The sequence below is a fragment of the Drosophila erecta genome, unplaced genomic scaffold (assembly GCF_003286155.1).
Source record: "Drosophila erecta strain 14021-0224.00,06,07 unplaced genomic scaffold, DereRS2 tig00000021-arrow-pilon, whole genome shotgun sequence".
In the NCBI taxonomy this organism is placed as follows: Eukaryota; Metazoa; Arthropoda; class Insecta; order Diptera; family Drosophilidae; genus Drosophila; species Drosophila erecta.
Genome location: NW_020825198.1, coordinates 8,083,466 through 8,102,444, shown reverse-complemented (window position 1 = coordinate 8,102,444; position 18,979 = coordinate 8,083,466). Strand labels below are relative to the sequence as shown.

General features: G+C 39.6%; 1 protein-coding gene across 13 annotated transcripts in view; it reads left to right on the top strand.

Annotated features, from left to right (window-relative positions):
- Positions 1-18,979, top strand: part of LOC6544279 (protein alan shepard) — a 125,928-nt gene that overhangs the window by 82,051 nt on the left and 24,898 nt on the right. The window contains exon 1 of one of the 13 annotated variants that reach the window (XM_026977807.1): positions 156-504. The exons of 10 other annotated variants lie outside the window; for them this stretch is intronic. The gene's annotated coding sequence lies outside the window, so the exon portion shown is untranslated. Of the gene's footprint in view, positions 1-155; positions 505-17,301; positions 17,927-18,979 lie in introns of those variants that run through there. 2 more of the 13 variants (XM_015157790.2, XM_015157787.2) reach the window with 2 other exon arrangements.

Below are 18,979 nucleotides of genomic sequence, written 5' to 3'. Positions count from 1 at the left end.
AGTTTCCTATCCCCCAGCCACCAAAGGACCACCCTCCATAGTAGATATATATATACATATATATATGTATATACATGGCCACCCTATAGCACCACCCATTCCCAGGAGAACTTTTTGCTGCCACACAGCCGGCTTTCAATCATGGCGGTCGGTTGGTCTCGGACACTTTTTGCCAACTTGGCTCTCAGTCAGCATCCGACATCGTTTCGAGCTGAATGTGCGTGCGCTAAAAACCAGGCAACAAAAACCATATTCACCACGTTCCATCGCTGTGTGTGTGTGCGTTCGTGTGTGTGCGCGAGGTATCTGTGTGGGGGTGTGCAACAGCTGTTCAGGAAATCGGCCAAATAACAAATAAACTTGTCATCAGGCTGCCTGCAACCTGCAAAAAAAAAAGAAAAAAAAAACAAAGTGCAAAGTACAAATTTTCGATTTCAGTTGACACTTGATTAAAAAAGTTGTGCAGTGTTGCTTTTTCCCATCTTTTATTAATATATTTTCCGGGTAAGTTTAGCAACGGGTCAACATATGGCCCAAGTGCCACGCCTACTTGTTTGGTTTTTGTTCTTGATGTTTTTTTTGTAGCAGCCAGACAGCCATTAAATCGCCTCACCGCCGCCCACCCTTTCATTGTCAATATTGATTTTTGTGTGATTGTTATTTATTTTTCATCTTGCACAGACACTCCTTCCAAGGACTTTTCCTTGGAATGTCTCTTGGCTGGATTTTTTCTTTCTCCACAAGTAAATCTTTGATGTAATTTAAAGCTTCCCGGGCTGCTTTCTTCTGCCATATGTTAGCCATATATGTGTGGGATGTGAAAAAGTGAGCTCGAGTTCCCGAGTGCCTCATTCTCAGCACTACTTGTACCAGCTGTTTTCGCACAGGTGAAGGGTACAAATTGTTTGCACGCCACCAGACATTCAAAAGTGGGTTTATAGAGAGAAAAAATAGGGGGGTTATTGGAGGGAAAAGCCGGTCAGACTCAGTCGAGAGATTAAATTGATTTACCTTGTTTGGATAATATTTATTTTCACTATGGTGATTGAAAGTGATTTATGTTCATTCTATTTACACTCACAGCAAGTGCTTATTGGCTTTAAGAATTCTCGAGAAAGTCAAGTTGTGCTAAAGCTTATAAATATTTACGCATTGGTGCTAGTGATTATAATATTTGTATTTTTCTTTTATTTTTAGGTAAGTTTTCTGAACCAACCTGTGGACTATTATTGGGTAAGATTTTATACGTAAACAAATAGCAAATATGAATGTAATAAAGAGATGGCAAACAATAGCTTAAAAGCACGTCGAAAACATTGATATTAAAAACTTAGCATATATATATCAAGTCTTATTTCAATTGCTAAAAAGACACATTCGATACCAAGTAATAACGATTGTTTGCCAGCTCTTATAAAATCTAAGGGCTCTAGACTTCTTATTTACCTTCATTTTATTAGATGCTTTTCATGGCCTTTTTTGTGCAACCCTTAACTCGTGGGCTCAAAAGTTACCGGTCATCAAAAAGTGAAAAAATAATTCAAAAATGGCATAAATATTTCTCGCAATTCCCTTTCGTTTAATCCTTCTTGTCCGTAAACATGCAAATAAACGCAAAATATTTCCAATCAAGGAAAAGGGAATAAGGAATGAAAGCCACAGCAAACAAAGTTCAAATTGTGGCAACAGTTGTGGCCAATACAATAACAATAAAAGAAAAAATTGGGCAGAGGCAAAAAAATAAGAACATCCTAAGAAAATCAAGAGCTAACCCCTAGTCAGCAAAAAACCAACGCCCAAGGCGGAAAATTTTGCCTGGGGAAACTTTGTTTTGGAGGCAAGTAAAATCGAACAACAAAACTCAGGGAATTACTTCGAAAATAGTTGGCAAAAAACAACAACAGCGAATAATGAGCATTGGGCGATAAAACTCGATGCATGAAAAAGTGGGGGCAAAGTGGGTGTGGCTGAATAAAAAACAGCAGGGAAATGCAAAAATGGCGAGCAGCAAACTCGAGTTCGAGTATAAATCGCAGATTGAAGTGGTTAAAGTACCAAGGGCTATTAGATAGAAGACCAGGGTAAAACCGGCAAATAACTAAAGGGAATCTTGAAGAAAGTTTTGTGGGGTTAAAATTGCGAGACAAAAAGGGTTGGGGCGACGGCAAATTTGGTGGCGATGGCGACAGCTGTAATCAAAAGACAAAAACCCGACAAGTTGTAACCGCAAAATGTGAAAGAAAATGGTTGTGCACTGTAATCTCCGCCCCTTGTCCTTAAAGTTCCAAAACAAAGGCCACAGATTTTTAAGGGCAATAGATTTATTAAACTTAAAATAATGGGTTAAAATAAACTGATTAGTAGCTATTCCTATGGATACTTAAGCCTAGTCCTATATATCCCATTAAAATATTTTATAAATTCAGCGAGAAAAGGCAAGTAAATAGTTGCGAAGCCATTTTCCAAATACAATTGCAGACCGATTAGCCGCAGGATTCATTTCGCTGCAGTGGCAAACATGAAATTAATTATCATCATAAAATTATGCACAGGATAACGGCCACGCCCACCGGCAGTTAGACCCTCCCCCTATTAACCCACACCCTCCACGTGGCCGAACCCCCCAAAGCTTACCAGAATAGTTGAGAGAAAATTATTCGAGAAAAGTTTCCCTTGGAGTGCGTAATAAATGTTTACGCAAATTGGGCAACAGCCGTAGAGGAAAAGTGGGTATTTCAAGTATGTGTTTGTGTCGCGGGGTTGCGGAGGGGGAGGGGCTGGAGTTCCTGCTCCTCTTTTTCGAACAGTTAAGTAGACAAAATAATAGTTGATAATAATAGTTGCAAGGAGTTTGCCTGCAAAAGTGCAATGGTGAGAAAAAGAAAAGTGGGCGGTGTGTGTATGTGTGTGCCGGGAAAAACTTTTTCCAAATGCACCAGGAGAACCCTTGAAATGTCAAGGGAAAAGTGCGATGGAAACACTTCAACTTCAACAGGGGGGCAAATGGGAATGGGGACTGCACGTGAAGTCAGAGAAAGAATGATAATAATTTATGTGGAACTAGGAAAAAATCAACGGAAAAGTTAAGAAAACCGAAAAGCCCTCTCTATTCTTCACTAATTTCGAAAATTACACCATTCATTTAAGCAATTTCTGAAAGTTTCAAGTGCTCTTACAGGTGTATGAGTATATAAAAATCATTTGTTTATCGCAGCCTGGAAAGGTTTGAAGTACTAAATTTCAATTGGGCTTTGGCCAAAGAGTAAAAGTTCTACTTATCAATTTTAAACTTTATTGCAAACTTATACCAACTAATCCTTCAAATTTCACCAGCCGCAACTTTCGTAATTGGCACGTTTTTTTTGACATCTAATCAGCTTGTCAAACAGGAGCTTTTCTTTCAAATTTCTTGCCTTCCACGTTGCCTGTTTTTATATCTTCTTTTTTCCCATCTATCGCTTCACTTCACAGCTTCATTAACTTTGGCTCTAATAATTCACACCTATGCCTCGTAGCATCCTGCCTCCGAATTCCCCTTTTTCCCATCCGCTGCTCATTAAAACTCCGCCAAATGAAAATTTTTACTATTTATTGTTCTTTTTTGATAGTTTTTCAGCATAGGAAAAACGAAAAACGTGGCTGTTTTAATGTTAGATCTATTTTAATTGCAAAATGCTCCCCAAACTTCGCGGTAATGGAGTCCTTCCTCCGGAGTTTGCTTGCGTTTTTTGGAATGGTTTTGGTGCCGACTCCTTGCCATAATTAAACTGCCATTTGGCACGTACGCGGACTTAATGATATTTACAGCAAAAACTCTGGAACACCAGCTACAGCGCAAATAACAGAAAAAAACTAGGAGCCAAGAGCAAGGACATGCCAAAAAAAAAATGCTGCTGACACGTCGCGGAGTCCTGAACCTCCAGTCTGTCACTTCTGGATTCCTGTGCAGTTCCTCCTTCTGCTCCACTCCATGTCCTTTAGCCGCCTTCTTTTGGGGTTTTGCTCGTTTTCTGTCTGCCATTAGCTGTGTTACCAAAACATATTTTGGTACCCTCTCTTTGGGGAAACTCTTTGGTAGCATATTGCTTTTAAGCCAAAAAAAACGTCAAAGGAGGAGTTTTATATGAAAAATAGTCATCAAATCCATTAGATTTGATTTTAGATTTGGATAGATTTTGTCTATAGTTTTCTATGATTTTTTTAACCTCCATTTTCCATTCATTACTTTATTTTTAAGTTTTCGCTCCTCTAGGAACAATTTGCCTAGTCTGCGGCACTTCCTCTTATTTCCGGTTCCGTTTTTACTTCGTTAGCATACGTGCTGTAATGTGCGCTCTTGTTGTATCTCACTCCATCTTCAAAGTCCTTAAAGTTTCTACTCCTATTTCCCTTTTTCTTCTTTCTCTCTTTTTTTTTGGCAATCTTCTTTTACTTCTTAATTCGTCGCAAATATTTTTGCACATAATATTCAGCTTGCGTGCTTGGGATAAACTTTTTTCATGCTATTCTTCACACAAAGTTGCTACGTCTTTCTACCCATTCTTCAGGCTCTGTCTTAGTACCGCCATCTTCTATTAATTTTTTCGAGCTTCTTTGTTTTTTTTTAACTCCTCAACTTAAAGTTCAAGTTTTGTGGAAGTTCTGCGCCAGGTGTAAAAACAGCCTAGAGGTAAGGGAGCAACAACAAAAAACAGAGTCGAATATGGAAGGGAAATTTGGTGAGAAAGAGGCGGCCTAAGGAACTTTATACCACGCTTGGTTGCATTTCCACGCACACACTTGCAAAACAACACATGTGAGGCGACCCCAGACAGAGTTGCCAACTTTTTCGAAGCGTTCTGCTTGTGGCCTGCGGGTTTTTTGGTGGGGATAAAGTGGAAGAAGTGGTCGAAATGGTTTGAGAAGGAATGGAGAAAGAGGACTTACTGCGGTTTGCTCTCTCAACTGAACACGATTTTTGAATTAATGCATAAAATGCAAGTGCTTCCTGCACTCCCTTTCGCCACAATTTCTTCTACTACTTCCGGGGTTGTCTTCGTCTTCTTCTTCTTCTTGCCGGCAGGACATCCTTTTTGTTAGTATCTGTAACATTTTCAGTGTTTCAGGCCAAATTGAAGTTTAATGTCTGCAATTTTATTGTTTTCTTGAAGTGCGGTAAGTGGTTGAGGCTGTTTTGCAGAGCGACTATCCTAAAATGGGAAATTTATCTTCTTATAGCACTTATAAATAGTGAAGTGGCATACCTCTAAATGTTCCTGGAGCGATTCTCTAAAAATCTGCATATAAATTTAGAATTTTATTTCTTTTAATTTTTCTGACGTTATGATATTGTAGAAATTCAAAAATGTCCCAAGGCTGAAGTTCTAAAGTCCATAACTCAACTTATCTTTATCGGAATTTGAAGGGGCATACATCTTAATGTTAAATTTTTAAGTATTTGGCAACTTCTTTTAGCTAGTGTTTAAGTGAATTCTTGTTTTTGAAAGAAAAAAGTCTTCAGCCTGAATACTTGGCCTTTGTTTTGAAAGAAAAAATGCTTTACTTAGCCTTTTCATCCACAACTTCGTCTTCTTAGGAATATCTTATTAAGCAGGTGTAGTTTTCCTTATAATGCCATCACATATCAATTTTGATCAACTTCACTTGCAATTTCCTTAGTCTTTCCGCCAACGACACTTTGCATTGGGGTGTGAAAATTTTCATATTTCTGAAGACGTTGTGTCTGCTTTTGATGCTCTTTAACCAGCTTCTGCTGTATTTTTCATTCCACTTCAATTATCATTATAGTTCACAATCAGCTGCCAAACGCGTTTATACTTGAGCCCCTTCCGCCCCCCAATCATGCGTCTCGTTTTCAATTTTCTCAATTCCCCAATCGATGGCAGCTTTTCTCTCTTCCGCAGCCCGGAAAATTCAAAACAAGCTGAACGCAGATGGAAAATAGTCGAGGAAACTCAAGAAACGTGAAATGAAGACATATTCAATTATGCCAGTTCCGGGGGCCAAAGGGGGCAAACGCCCAAGAATCTGGGGGCTGGTTGAGCGGGGGGTTTTGGGGTGCCAAGAGAATTGGCAGCGGAGCACAGAGCGCACTTCATCAAACGAAGTGTCAACAAAGTTAAACGAGAAACTGCAGCGACAACAGCAGCAACAATGGTAATGCCCATAGCACACGCAAGCCTTCACGGAATTCTTCCCACTCCAGGACTCCAAAATCAGCTCCCTCCTGGTTTTCTGCTCCGGGTGTGCAACAAAACATAATTCCCAAACAAATATGAATGTCAAACGTGACTGAAATGCAAATGAAAAAGAAACAAAATAATCCAAAAAAAAGGTGTGTAGCTGGAGAACCAGTGGGTTTGGCCATAGAGGATTCTATGCTCATACTATAATACTAAAATACAGTATATAGTATCTAAATATAGCACCTAAATATTTGAGTCAAAAGTCAGATCGACTTCCATAATGTATTTCTTATAGAAAATGACTTAAAAAACGTTGTGATGTTGCAGGTTTTAAAAACCACTTTAGGCTTAAAGAACGCAATTGCCTCAACAAAGTTACAGAAATGCTAGGATGCAGAAAGAAACAAATATGATTTCCTTTTCAAATTTCTGGTGTTGGAAATCCCATTGTTTATTTCGTTAGTTTTTTCAACACGTTTGAGGCCCTGCGTTGCATGCAACGTTGCGTTTTTTGTTCACCTGAAGAGTGACCAGCACCTAAGTAGCATTCACAACCCACCTTTTGCACCATCTATTGTCGCAGTGATTTCATTTATGCAACCGCACAGAATTTGGGGATTGAAATCTCTGTTGTGTTGCACCTTTCAAGGGGTCTCAACACGTTGACCGTAAAAGTTGTTTCCGAGTTGTTGGGCTTCATTAATATTCCATGACTTTTGCGTGGGATTCGTTTATTTTGCTATTCTCTTGTTTGCTTGGCGCTCCTCTTCTTTTCCTAGGCTTTTAGCAAAAAGTTTTTGGGGTTTTCTGATCTGTTTTTTTTTTCTTTTTTTTTCGGCAGCTTGTGTGCGCCATGAATTGTTAATATTTATGTGTGACGCTATCAATCATCAATCTCTGTCTATGAATTTTGCAGGCTGCTGCTGCCAGTGGCACAGCCTATCCATCAATATTTGCATTTCTATCTGAGTGGAATAGAGAACTTCGACGAAGTTTACACGTTTCCTGCTCTTCTTTTTTGGTTTTGGATGCGAAATTGGAGCAAGTTGTTCAACCCACTTCGAAATGCCTTTGTTTGTGGTTTTTTGTTTTGGGATTTTTGTGTTCAGAGGGTTTTGTGAGGGATTCTATCAATTTTTTTTTTTGACAAATTGTTGGCTTTTTGCAAGGAGCACGAGTGTTATAAATGAACCGAACACGATTTCTTGAAAGATGCCAATTACGTTAGAGCAAAGTCAGAAAGATTGTTATCAATAGATGGATGGATTTTATCACATTCAACGTATTAAATGGGTGAAGATTAAAGGCAATCTACATAGATGGCTTTAAAGCAATAAAACCATCTGTGGAAATGAGTTTTCCTACTTTAATCGCAAATAATACCACTCACCTGCAAGTTTCACTGAAATCACATTAAAAATAGCCAATAATTTGTTGACTAACAAGGGTTAGTCTGTCAAAAGACAGCGCTCAAAGTTCAATGCGATTTAAAAACTTGGTGTCACTTAGAGCTTACTTGATTTGGGTGTGTTGAAAAGATTTAGAACTCTTGGGATTCCAGTGATAATAATGTCCCAGGCCCCGTGATCCCCTTGTTTCCAACCAATTTTTATCACCAATCGGCTCACCCTTACTTATTCTGCTCTTTCTCTGTTTTTTGCAGGTAAGTTTCAAAAGAATTTTTATGAGGTAAACAAGAAAAGAAAAAAAAAACGCACAGAAAGAGGTAAGTTGGGGGTTAAAAAACCCAGATGGGGATCGGCCGCCGCCACTTGCTCCCTTTTGTCCTGCTGCAATTTGCTGTTTAATTATTCAACGAGGATTTGTATCCTTTAACTATAGAGGGGACGCACTTGTACTCTCTCGCTTCCCTTTTTGCAAAGCCAAAAGTTAAAGCCCCGCCCACTGAAAAAAGGAGGGGCGGAAAGGGGGCAGACAAAGCTCAAATCACTTTGTTTGCCCTGCACTTAGGCCGCGCTGCCACACGGCTATAATCGGCTCAAAGTTAACTAACACAAAAAAAAAAAAAAAAAAAAACGAGAGGAGAATGGGTGGAAAATGCTTCCGCTCAGTGTTTCCCACCCACTTGTCGCACATTTTAATTGGCAATTTGGTGGAGGCTGTCAGCAGGAGACGATGGGGGAATGGTGGGGGGTTCGGCTGGCAGGATCAGTGGAAGGACTGCGAGATGGAGCAGCAGCAGGAGGAGCAGGAGTAGCAGCTCCTGTGTAACACAATAAGCCGCGACATGTCCCAGAACCTCCAGCCCACGACATGTGAGCATAAACAAACAGTTTACGCCCTACCACCCAACAGTTTTCCATCCGATCCAAAACCACCCACCACGCACGCTGGTATAGCGAAAATTGACACTTTTAACAAGTCGAAGGAAAAAGAAAAAAAAAAAAGAAAAACCCCCGCCTGTCGAGAGTTTAACCCGAAAAAGGCAGCAAAAAATTGGCAAGGAAAATGGGGAGGAAAGCTCGAAAAATGGCAGGACGAGAAAAGCGCGGGCGGAAAACAACAGCCAAACCAGTCGGGAAGATGAAAGCCAAGTGACAGCGGGGTAGCTGGAAAAGCGAAGAAAAGTGGGCGGAAGGCGCCTTATACTGTGTGATTCGTTAAGTGGCATTCCCGTTAGTCAAAAGGCCAAAGCCCGCGCTATAAAGCTGCCGCCCCTCCTCCCCCTTTTAGCCACTCAACCATGTTTCCTCATGGACATGGCCAATTTACGCGTTGATAAACTTTTATTTTTTGCTCCTTGTCGACGCTTTTGTTGCTCTGAGGCTTGTTTAGAAATTAGAAAAGTTGGCATAACAAGCGGTACTACGAGTAATGTCAATAATTTTAAAAGACGGCCCCACTCGCCAGTAATCTTCGTTTTTATTGGATTTTGGGTTAGGTGTTGGTTTCCGAAATGGCAAGCTTTTTACTCGGCGGACAGACTTTTCGTATTCTATAAATAAATACCTGCTTATCGATGTAGACCATTATTTATAAGCTTGTGCGTTTGAAATGACCGCTGAAATTCAAATAGATGGGTATCTTTTCATGTAATTTATGGTGTTTTTAAAGGTTTTTGGTTATGGTTAAAAGAGAGTTTGGGAATAGTTTTCTTCGAATAATGCAATAATAACTTGCACAAGTAAGTGAAATTTAAGCTGAGTAGAATGCAGTTTTTTGTAAATCGACCCACACACAAAATGCCATATGAAGAATGGCATTAGCGGAATCACGTGGGTGGCTGAGAAATATTTGCAGTGGGGGTGGTGTGTGGTTTATGTAGGGGATGACTAGTATCGGGTCTTTCGGTCACCCAACGGATGTTCATAAATCACTTTTTCCCTCTGCCGCCGCCGCTTGTGTTGCGCTTTTAATGTTTGCCAAGTGATCAAATTCAGATTTGCTGTCAACCGAAACTGGGCTCCATAGCAGAACTGCCCCCCGCCGCGCCCCCCTGTCCAACGACACCCACACCTCGCCTCAAGTTACACACACTGGCACAGCGGTGGCCCTGCACTCAGAGAAAAGCGTAGTCATTCGCCACCTTTATGGTGGTTTAAAAAGTAGAAGTCACTTACTTATTGAAGTATTTAGAAAAAGGTTAGTTTTCAATGAGCATCCAAATCGGATAAATTATGCATTTAATATCAAGCTGGTTTTCCCTGTACTGTAAAAATCGCATGTGAGAAGTGGGCGTGGAAATCGGTATATCGCTTTACATTGAATTACGCTTGACTGATGACTGCCATTTCGGGTCCTTTCTTGCCTCTCGTTTCCTCCTTCGATGTCCTGGTGTCCAGTGGAAGTCATGTAACGATTGCCCCCTTCCCTGCGTGCCACACGCCCAAGCCGTGGGGCACACTTAATGTTCATTAAATTTATGAAAATTTCAGCAATGATTTATGATTCTTTTGGGGGCAGTTGGCTCCCCGATTTTCCGCTCTTTCTTTCTCTTTCTGTCGGGTGGAGAATCGTTTTAATGAGCTTTGAAGTCGATGTGAGCTCGATTTAATGGCTTTTCTGGGGTTCTTTTTTTTTTTACATTTTTCCTGGGTTTTGTTTGAGCAGATGAAAGCGTTTCTAGATTGAATTAGTTAGAACGGATTTTAATATCGTTTGTGCAGAGATAGTAGCAATTACATTGGTGCGGCATTGAATTTGTTCAATTCAATGGATTTAAGGCATTAAATGTCGAAGTATACCTCTAAATATTTCTGGAGCACTCCTGTAAATATCTGCATTCAAATTTTTTGTTCGTTATGATGTAGAAATTCAAAAATGTCTATAGACTCAAGTTCAACAGTCCATAACTCAACTTATCTTAATCGGATTTTGAAGTGGCATACCTCTAAATGTTTCTGGAGCAATTCTCTAAAGATCTGCATTCAAATTTAGAAATTAAATTTTTTTTATATTTTTTGTCATTTTTCTGATGTTATGATGTAGAAATTCAAAAATGTCCAAAGACTGAAGTTCTAAATTCCATAACTGAACTTATCTTAATCGGATTTTGAAGTGGCATACCTCTAAATGTTTCTGGAGCATATCTCGAAAAATCTGCATTCAAATTTAGCATTTTATTTTTTTTTTAATTTTTTGGTAATTTTCGTGTAATATTTTCTGATGTTATGATGTAGAAATTCAAAAATGTCCAAAGACTAAAGTTCTAAAGTCCATAACTCAACTTATCTTAATCGGATTTTGAAGTGGCATACCTCTAAATGTTTCTGGAGCATATCTCTAAAAATCTGCATTTAAATTTAAAAATTTTTTTTTTGTTTTTTGATATTATGATGGTGTAGAAATTCAAAAGATGAAGAAATTGATTAATAACTTTTAATAAAATCTTATTGAAACGATTTAGAGTATGTTTATGCATTATACTGCAATTTTGAGCATAAATTCTATACGTTGTGTTCCCATATGCTGCAGCCCATTGTGTTGACTTCCGTCCATCAACTGCCCTCACTCCATTAGGATTCATCTGCAGTTAGGCACCCATTCCCCGAAAGATAACTCCCTTAATGGTGGGTTGAGCACGCACCAAATTAACCTGAACATTGAATGCTTTCGTTGGAACCCCCATACCAACCATTAAGATATCAATTTTATGCATGCCCACAGTTCGAGACTCGGACAAATCCTCGGATCAGTTGCCCAATTTCGCTCATACATTGAAATTATATATTACCGATTACATACAATTTATGGTGGGTATGGGGTTGCGCAGTAAGTGTGGGGTTTTGGGGGCTGTCTAATTTAGTCCGAGACATGACTTCAAATGTCAACCAATTGTTGGCCCCCCACACTCCGTCCAGCCGTTAATGTCCATTATGGATGGCTGTCCATTAATGCTCATGTTTTCATGGTTATGTTTGTCATTAAAATGGACAACACGCACACAGAGACACAAAACGCACACACGCATCCAACAGGATGTCACAAACACATGGACAGCTGTGAGGAACAATATCCTCGTAATCGTGGTCAAGTTAGTCAAAAGGCAGAGCAAAAAAATGCACTTAAAGCTATCCGTTTGTCTGACTATTTCCTATGACTTGAAAATAACTTCTAAAAGTTGATTTAAGTATGCACTAAAAATCCAATATAGCACACATTTAGAGCATAACTGTTTTTAAAACACTAGTGATTTTTCTGACAGCTTCGCAAATTCATTGAATTCTAGAAAAGGTTAAGCGCAGCTTTCTTGTTCGTTATTTTAACCTTTCAGTGCAAATCCTCTGCCACCACTGCATAACTAAACTAATTTCCATCCCCTGTACAACCTTGAAACTGCTGGCCATACCAACCAGCTTGAATCCCCAGATTTCCTCACATTTCAGTGGCTTTTAACCCCCATTTTGTGGGGGTTTTTCCCCCCACTACAGCAGATGCACTTAATGCAATTCCGCTTATTTCTTAGCAATTCAGGTATTTTATTCACATTTTGCACTTGAGCATCACTAGCACACACACTTGCCCCATCTGACATTTTGGGGCGGTGGTACCAAGGAGATTTTAAGAGGGATTATGAAATGGAATTTGTGGATGGCTTGCTTTAAGACGGAGGAGTTCGCCACTGTTCTTTATTTCAGCTATGCCGAATATTCTGCTTTGCATATTTTGCCGTGACTTGCCAAGAGTTCCTCACCATTTGTTGTGCTAAAAAATGTTCGCCTGGAGTCGGGATAATGAGATTATGATGGATACATTCCTGCTCGGCTCCGTCTTAAGGTGGCTTAGTGCTTCTGTGAGAGATGTGAGGTTGGTGGGAAAGGGAGCAGGGGCTTCTGAGAAAAGCCGGCTGGAAAATCCCTACGGATTGCCTGCTTAATGGGCCAAGTATTACCGCAGGATTGTCCTGGCAAATTCAAAGTTCACAAAGCCAGCGTCAAGGCTGAACTCAACTTTATTTTATGATTCAGCAAACCCTTTTCTATTGTATCTTCTCATTGTCAACGCCTACAATTTGCTCCGTAATTTCCCATTAATGGCGGTAAATCTGTTTACCCTCGGCGTGTTTATCTAAAGTTCACTCTTATCACGAATTTTCTAAAAATAAACCGAACGCAAACAGAAATCCATAATCGATAAGAGACGCCCACCAAAAACCAACTTGTTGCATATATCTACAACATTTTCCATTTAATGTGTCAAAACTAACCGATTTTCCCTGGCGCAAGAGAAATTGTTTATTTTCAACCGATTGGTAATAACAATGACGTCTTTTGATTCAAAGTGACTAGTTAAATATTTAGGGCCCCAATAGATCCACAGTTGTAGACCATTTTTAAAAACCCTTACAAGTTCATTCCAAAATGTATCTAAAAATTCGAAATTTGCTCTTTAATATATATCAAATGATATGGAATTTCCGACACAATTTTACTTACAATATCTGAGAATATTTTATTCATATTTATTCAATCTGCCCCACAGTGTGCGTGGAAAACCACCAAATGATGGGAAAAAAGAAGAATGTGTGCTGATAAATATGGCTTCGCAAATACGAGCTTGGTCATTAACGTTAAAGCTTTTATCGTGCACTTCCACCAGCCTACACAGTCTCCCTTTTCCCATCCTTGATGCCCCATCCCCAACTCCCATTTTTTTTTCGGACATGTTTACTTATTTATTTCGATACACATTTATATTTATTTCCTGCTGCGATTATTTTTGCGCTGCTGCTGCGGCGTTGACAACAACAATTGCCAGCGATTGACAGGCGACATGCAATAAAAATGTTTGCCCAACACAGTGGCGGGCACGTTCATAAGCCCAGCCACCACGTTTTATTGTGGAATAAGGTTAGAAGAAAACTGTTTGGTTGGATATAACAATTTTCTAGTTAGGATATGAACTAATCGTTTTGGGATCAGTTCAGGATTCCACTGGGAACCCTATCTACTGCCATAATGTTCCCGTATGCATATCAAGAGAACCCCAAACCTCTGAAATATCGATAATAGTTTATATTTTCCACCATATGTTGATGTGATATACCCATATATCATTTATACATTGTTAGTGGTGCGGGTAATTATCTAAGAACATGCTTAAAGAGGCATTTCAATGGGAGATCCTTTTTAATCAACATACTGTTCCAACATACCAAAAGACGACTAATTTAGCTTCATTATTGCCAATAATTGCAACTTGTTTATGGGTGTTATATGTACCATTATTTTTACCATCGCTATATGCGTGTTTTAGTGCGTGTTTGTGGGTGGTGCGGATTCTGTGGAGCGAGTGGTGGTGATTTGGATGGATGTGGACCGTTTGGAGCTTAGTGTTTAGTTAGTTTTGGATGGTCAATCGGTCAGTCAGCGACAGAAGTGCCGCAAAATGATGGCTTGCTGATGCTGCTAACGTCTCTGCCACAGCCGGCGTCGCTGCCAGCGCAGATGTCGACGTCGCAGCAGTTGCGGTCAAGGAAATGGGTAAGGGGGAAGGGAGGGGCGGTAAGAGAGAGTCCAAAAGTAGTTGGACTGATAAGAAAAACGAACGTGCATGATGAATAAACCATAAATGCGAGGGGGAAACAATAAGAATGGCTGGGAAAAAAGGCCAAATAATGAGCATTTAATTTCTTGACGACCTGCAAACGAATGTTAATGAAAATGGAATGAAACGAGGCAGAAGAAGTAAATGCACCCCATAAGAAACACACTGGGAAATACACTGGGTTCATTGGATAAGATAATTTTGATTACACTTAAACGAATATCTATAGCTGAATAGCTTTGAAATCACATAGAACTAACATTTCGAAACATTTCCTTCTGAAATTGTAGACATACATTTATTGCATTTCCATTACATTGTTTGAACCAGTGTATAATAACAGTGTATAATCAAAGTATATGCGATAAAATAAGAGAATAGCAATGTCAATGGAAATGGAAATGGTAAGGGGAATCGGAGATGGTAAACCGAGAATGGGAGGTAAAGGATGGCAGTAAAAGTTGGACCCATGGAAAACTAGAAACGCACGAGAGCAACAGTCCAATAACAACAGAAAAAACACAACTTCGAGTCCAACTCGCATAACAGTTGAACAAACAGTAAATGCTATTAGAAAAAGAAGAGGAAGAACCAGCGTCACCACAGAAGATGCTGCCTGCGTCACTGGCTAGAGCGAGATAGAGTTAGAGGGAGGATGCCTCTGCCGGCGTCGCTGCTATTACTGTAATCGCGACGCCGTTGATAATGTATTTAATATTAACAATTGTGGTCATCTCAATAGTACTGCCCCGTCAAAAACATACTTCATATTTACTCAGGATAACTAACTATTAATATTAACTGTACCATGAATAATATTGGGTTTTAAAAGTTCCAACTTATCCAACCATGTTTGACACTACTGTCATGTAATCTGCCATTCTATTATTGTGCCCGCAGCTGTGCGAACCTATCCCATGTGAGTGTATTTTTATTTGCCGCATTCACACCCCGCCGCTTCTACGCTGACGTTGACGTTGACGTCGACTGCGAGACGTAGAGCAACCAGCATGAAAATGCAGGAAGGGCGGCAGAGTAGGAGGGGAGATGCCGCAAGCCGATAAAAAGGCAGGCAAAGTCGCAATTTTCCTCAGCATACACACACGCATGTGTGGGTGCCTTTTCCATATGGGCGCATTTATACGCGTTCGTTTTCAATTGAAAATTCCCCCGGCTATCGCCCTCTCGCTCTATAATATTGTTTCTCTCACTCTGTTTCGTTTGTCTTGCTATTATCATGGTTGGTTCCCTCATCTTCCACGAATCCCTCCGCTCCTCCCCTCCTTTCTCTTAACCCACATACACGATTTTCTTTTTTGCCAACGCATTTAGCTTTTTATCAGCTGACATTCGCACACCCGCCCCCTCCTTAACGCGAATAAAATGTAAGCCATAAAATTGCTATTCTCCATTGAAATTGCTTTCTTTAACTCGTTTCTTTTGTTTCATTGGCATTTTTTGCATATCTTTATCGAAGTCTTTTTGCCTGATTTGATGCTTTGTTAGACGCTCATATCGTAAATTTGAATGAAAAGAAATATGATTACATACATTCATGATGATTCATGAATGGAGGTGAATTGGGTAATGCTTTATGAATTCTGAGAATATTCTATTGGATTTAAAACCAAACTTACAAATCTTTCATAACATATGGTATTTTTAGTTTTCCTAGAACACAACAGATCCGGTCGCTGGTAATTACCTCAATGGAAATTCCTCCCCCGTGTTCTTTTCCAATTTATCAATTAAGTAATTGTCAATCAGCAATCTTAAAAGTCAAAGATTCATTCGCGGTGAGTTATGGGCAATTCCAGTATGAACGACACATCTACATATAAACTGGTTTTTGTCTAAAACTTCGTGAGTTGAAAACAATGTTAAATTGTTCACTATTATAAAAAGTGGGTTAGCCAAAAGTTTAAGGCGAACAAGGGGATTCCTTCAACTCAATACTCATTTTTACCATTTTTATTTGTCTTTTCGAACCACTCTAAAGTTGGGGCACTATAATAAATTGTGGAAAATGAGTGATTCAAGGCAGACAGGTGGTCATGATAATAATTTTTTTTAATGTTTTTCGTGGTGCGATGGTGCCAATTTAATAGTTTTTCACTCATCGCTCGTGCTTCCTCCACGGTTGATGATTTATTTTTACGAGCAAACAAACAAAATTCGGCCCAAAAGCCGCCAAAAAATGAGAAGGCGACAGAAATTGACGACCAGCTCATCAGCTGGTGGCTTTTCAGTTGGGGGGATGGTGGAAAATTCGGGACCAGGCTAATAGAAGACAGCGGTTGCCAGACAGCCGCAGTGCTCAATTTTCGTTCTCACGGTGCCAAAAAGCCAAAAGAAAAACCACTTGTTAAAAACTACTTATCTCTACAGTGGATGATCAATAAAGTAAATACAGATATGGTATTTGGGTTGTTGAAGATGTATTTTATTATATGTAAATTGATATGTTTTTTGTGCTTATCCACCTTAATGAAACAGGTACTTTAAGTATTCCCATTTAAAGGTCTCTAACTACACCTTGCTAGGTTTTATCTTGCAACTAAGTAAATAAGAAAAAAAAAACTAAGAAGGGGAGTACCAAAATTGGCAAAACAAGTGAGAGAGCTAAACGCTCCCGTCGAATGATGAATGAAGTAATATATTTAACAAGCTCGATTTCTGCTCCACTGTGCAAATTTTGTGTGTGTTTGCTCTGCTTATTCTCGCCTTTTTTTGGGTGGTGGCGCTTCGCGACGCCGGCAGAGACGTCAACAGAGGCAGCACTGACTCAGACGTTGACGTCAGTTCTTTCTCTCTCTCTCTCTCTCTGGCTCTGGCTCTGGCGTTTTGGCGTTTTGCACACACTCTCTTTTTGGGGAAAAATACACCCCCGCCGCATATGAATTTTCTTTTTCCGGTTAGCTAGGGGTGTGGGTGGAATGAGAGAGTAAGAAAGAGTGTGGAGTTCCGCTTGCCGGCGCTTTTCTACAACTATTTGCCGTTGCCGCTCTCTCTCGTTCATTCATTCATTAGGCGCGCTCTCTCTTACGCTCTGTGCGCATGTCTTATGCGGCGCTGCCTCTGCCAGCGTCGCCGTCGACGCTGCGTTGTTTGAATTCCGCTTTCAGCTCGCTTCTCAATTTTTGCCTCGGTTAGTTCGCAGTTCGCAGTTCCCAGAGTTTGTCCATTTCTCCAGTAAAAAAGAGGCACTACTCTCTCCTCCCACTTACTTCCTCCCGTCGTTTTGAGATCAGCTGCTCTCGCAACAAAAACAACAACTATAACTGTAGTTACCGTCTCTTTAGCATCGTTCGTTTTACGTGTGTGGTCGCCAAGTGAATGTGTGTGTGCGTAAGCTTAAAGCTGACGAACAAATCGAAACAAAAAAAATATAATTTATTGCAAAATTGTTAAATTATAACACAGAAAGAGAGCCGCACGTACGTGTGTGATTGTGTGCGTGTGCTTTAGAAATATATAAAAATACCAATAGAAAGTTATTAAAACGTTGGCAAAAAAGTCCAACGAACAGCGAGAGGAAGCGGAGAACGAAATAGTTAAAGCCAACGTCGCTGCCGACGTCGCACTTGAAAACGTCGCAAAAGTTTGTAAACACACCAGTGTGTGTGCGTGTGTGTTTTTGCCGGTGTGCCAGTGTGCGTGTGCCTAGAAAAGAGTAAAGAAGCAGAAGCAGAAGAAGAATCAGAAGAAGCAGCAAAAGAAGCCGACAGCAAAAAGTAAATAAAACCAAATTGCCCCTGGCAAAATAATATTAAATTAGACACATACTCAACTTAATAACAAAAGAGAAGAAAGAAATATAAAGCGCCCACACACACAGACGAAATTCGCTATAAAGTTCAATGTCTGTTTGTTTGTTCGAACATTTCAAAATTAAAATACAATTTTTCGGTTTCCTTTCTCATTTCTCCCTCTCCCTCTCTCTTTGTGGCGCGTATAATTAAATAAGCTTTTTGCCTGTGTGTCAAGATTTTTGTAGAATATTATTCGCCAACGATTAAAGGTTAGCCGCTTTTATACTATTTTTTTTTGTTTGCTCAAAAGTCCATAAAAAAACCAAATGAAGTGACAAATGCCAAATGTCAAGATAAAGTTCATTTAGCAAAATGGAAAAGAGAGGCAGAAAACTCGAAAGTCAGCTGATTTCCATTTCCATTTGAGAATTTCTCGTCTATGTATATTTTCGTTTGTTTTTGTTTAGTTTTCATTATGACGTATTCAATAACTGAGAAAAAATATGTTTCGCCACGGAACTTGCATTTCTCATTCATGTTTAATTACTGACTAGTAAAGTCTGTAATCTACTCTGTTGATCTCTGTTGTAAAAAATAAATTGGATTTTAAATTTTATGACTGAGAAATGTAAAATTTGAAGTCAAACTACAAAACTAAATTTCCGGTTGAAAAACATATGACATATTACAACAGCTTTTTCTTGACTTTCTCTGCAACTAGTTGGTGCTTATCATATAAAGTAACGCTGCCTTTGAATTAGTCAGCCCTCGAATCATTTGATTCATTGCTGTGAGTATCTTTGTGTTTGAGTATGAGCTGGTAGTGCCATGCACGATCGTATACGCTACAATCGCTCCACACACTTCATTTTTGCACCGAAAAAATAAGGCTATTACAGGCTCCGGAACTGACAAATAGTTAACAACTGGCTGGGCCTTTATGAAACACATAAAAAGTCATCAGAAAAATTTTTATCTTTCAATATACTCCTAAGCCGAAGCAGAGTTCATCCGAATATTTACAATTTCCTCAAT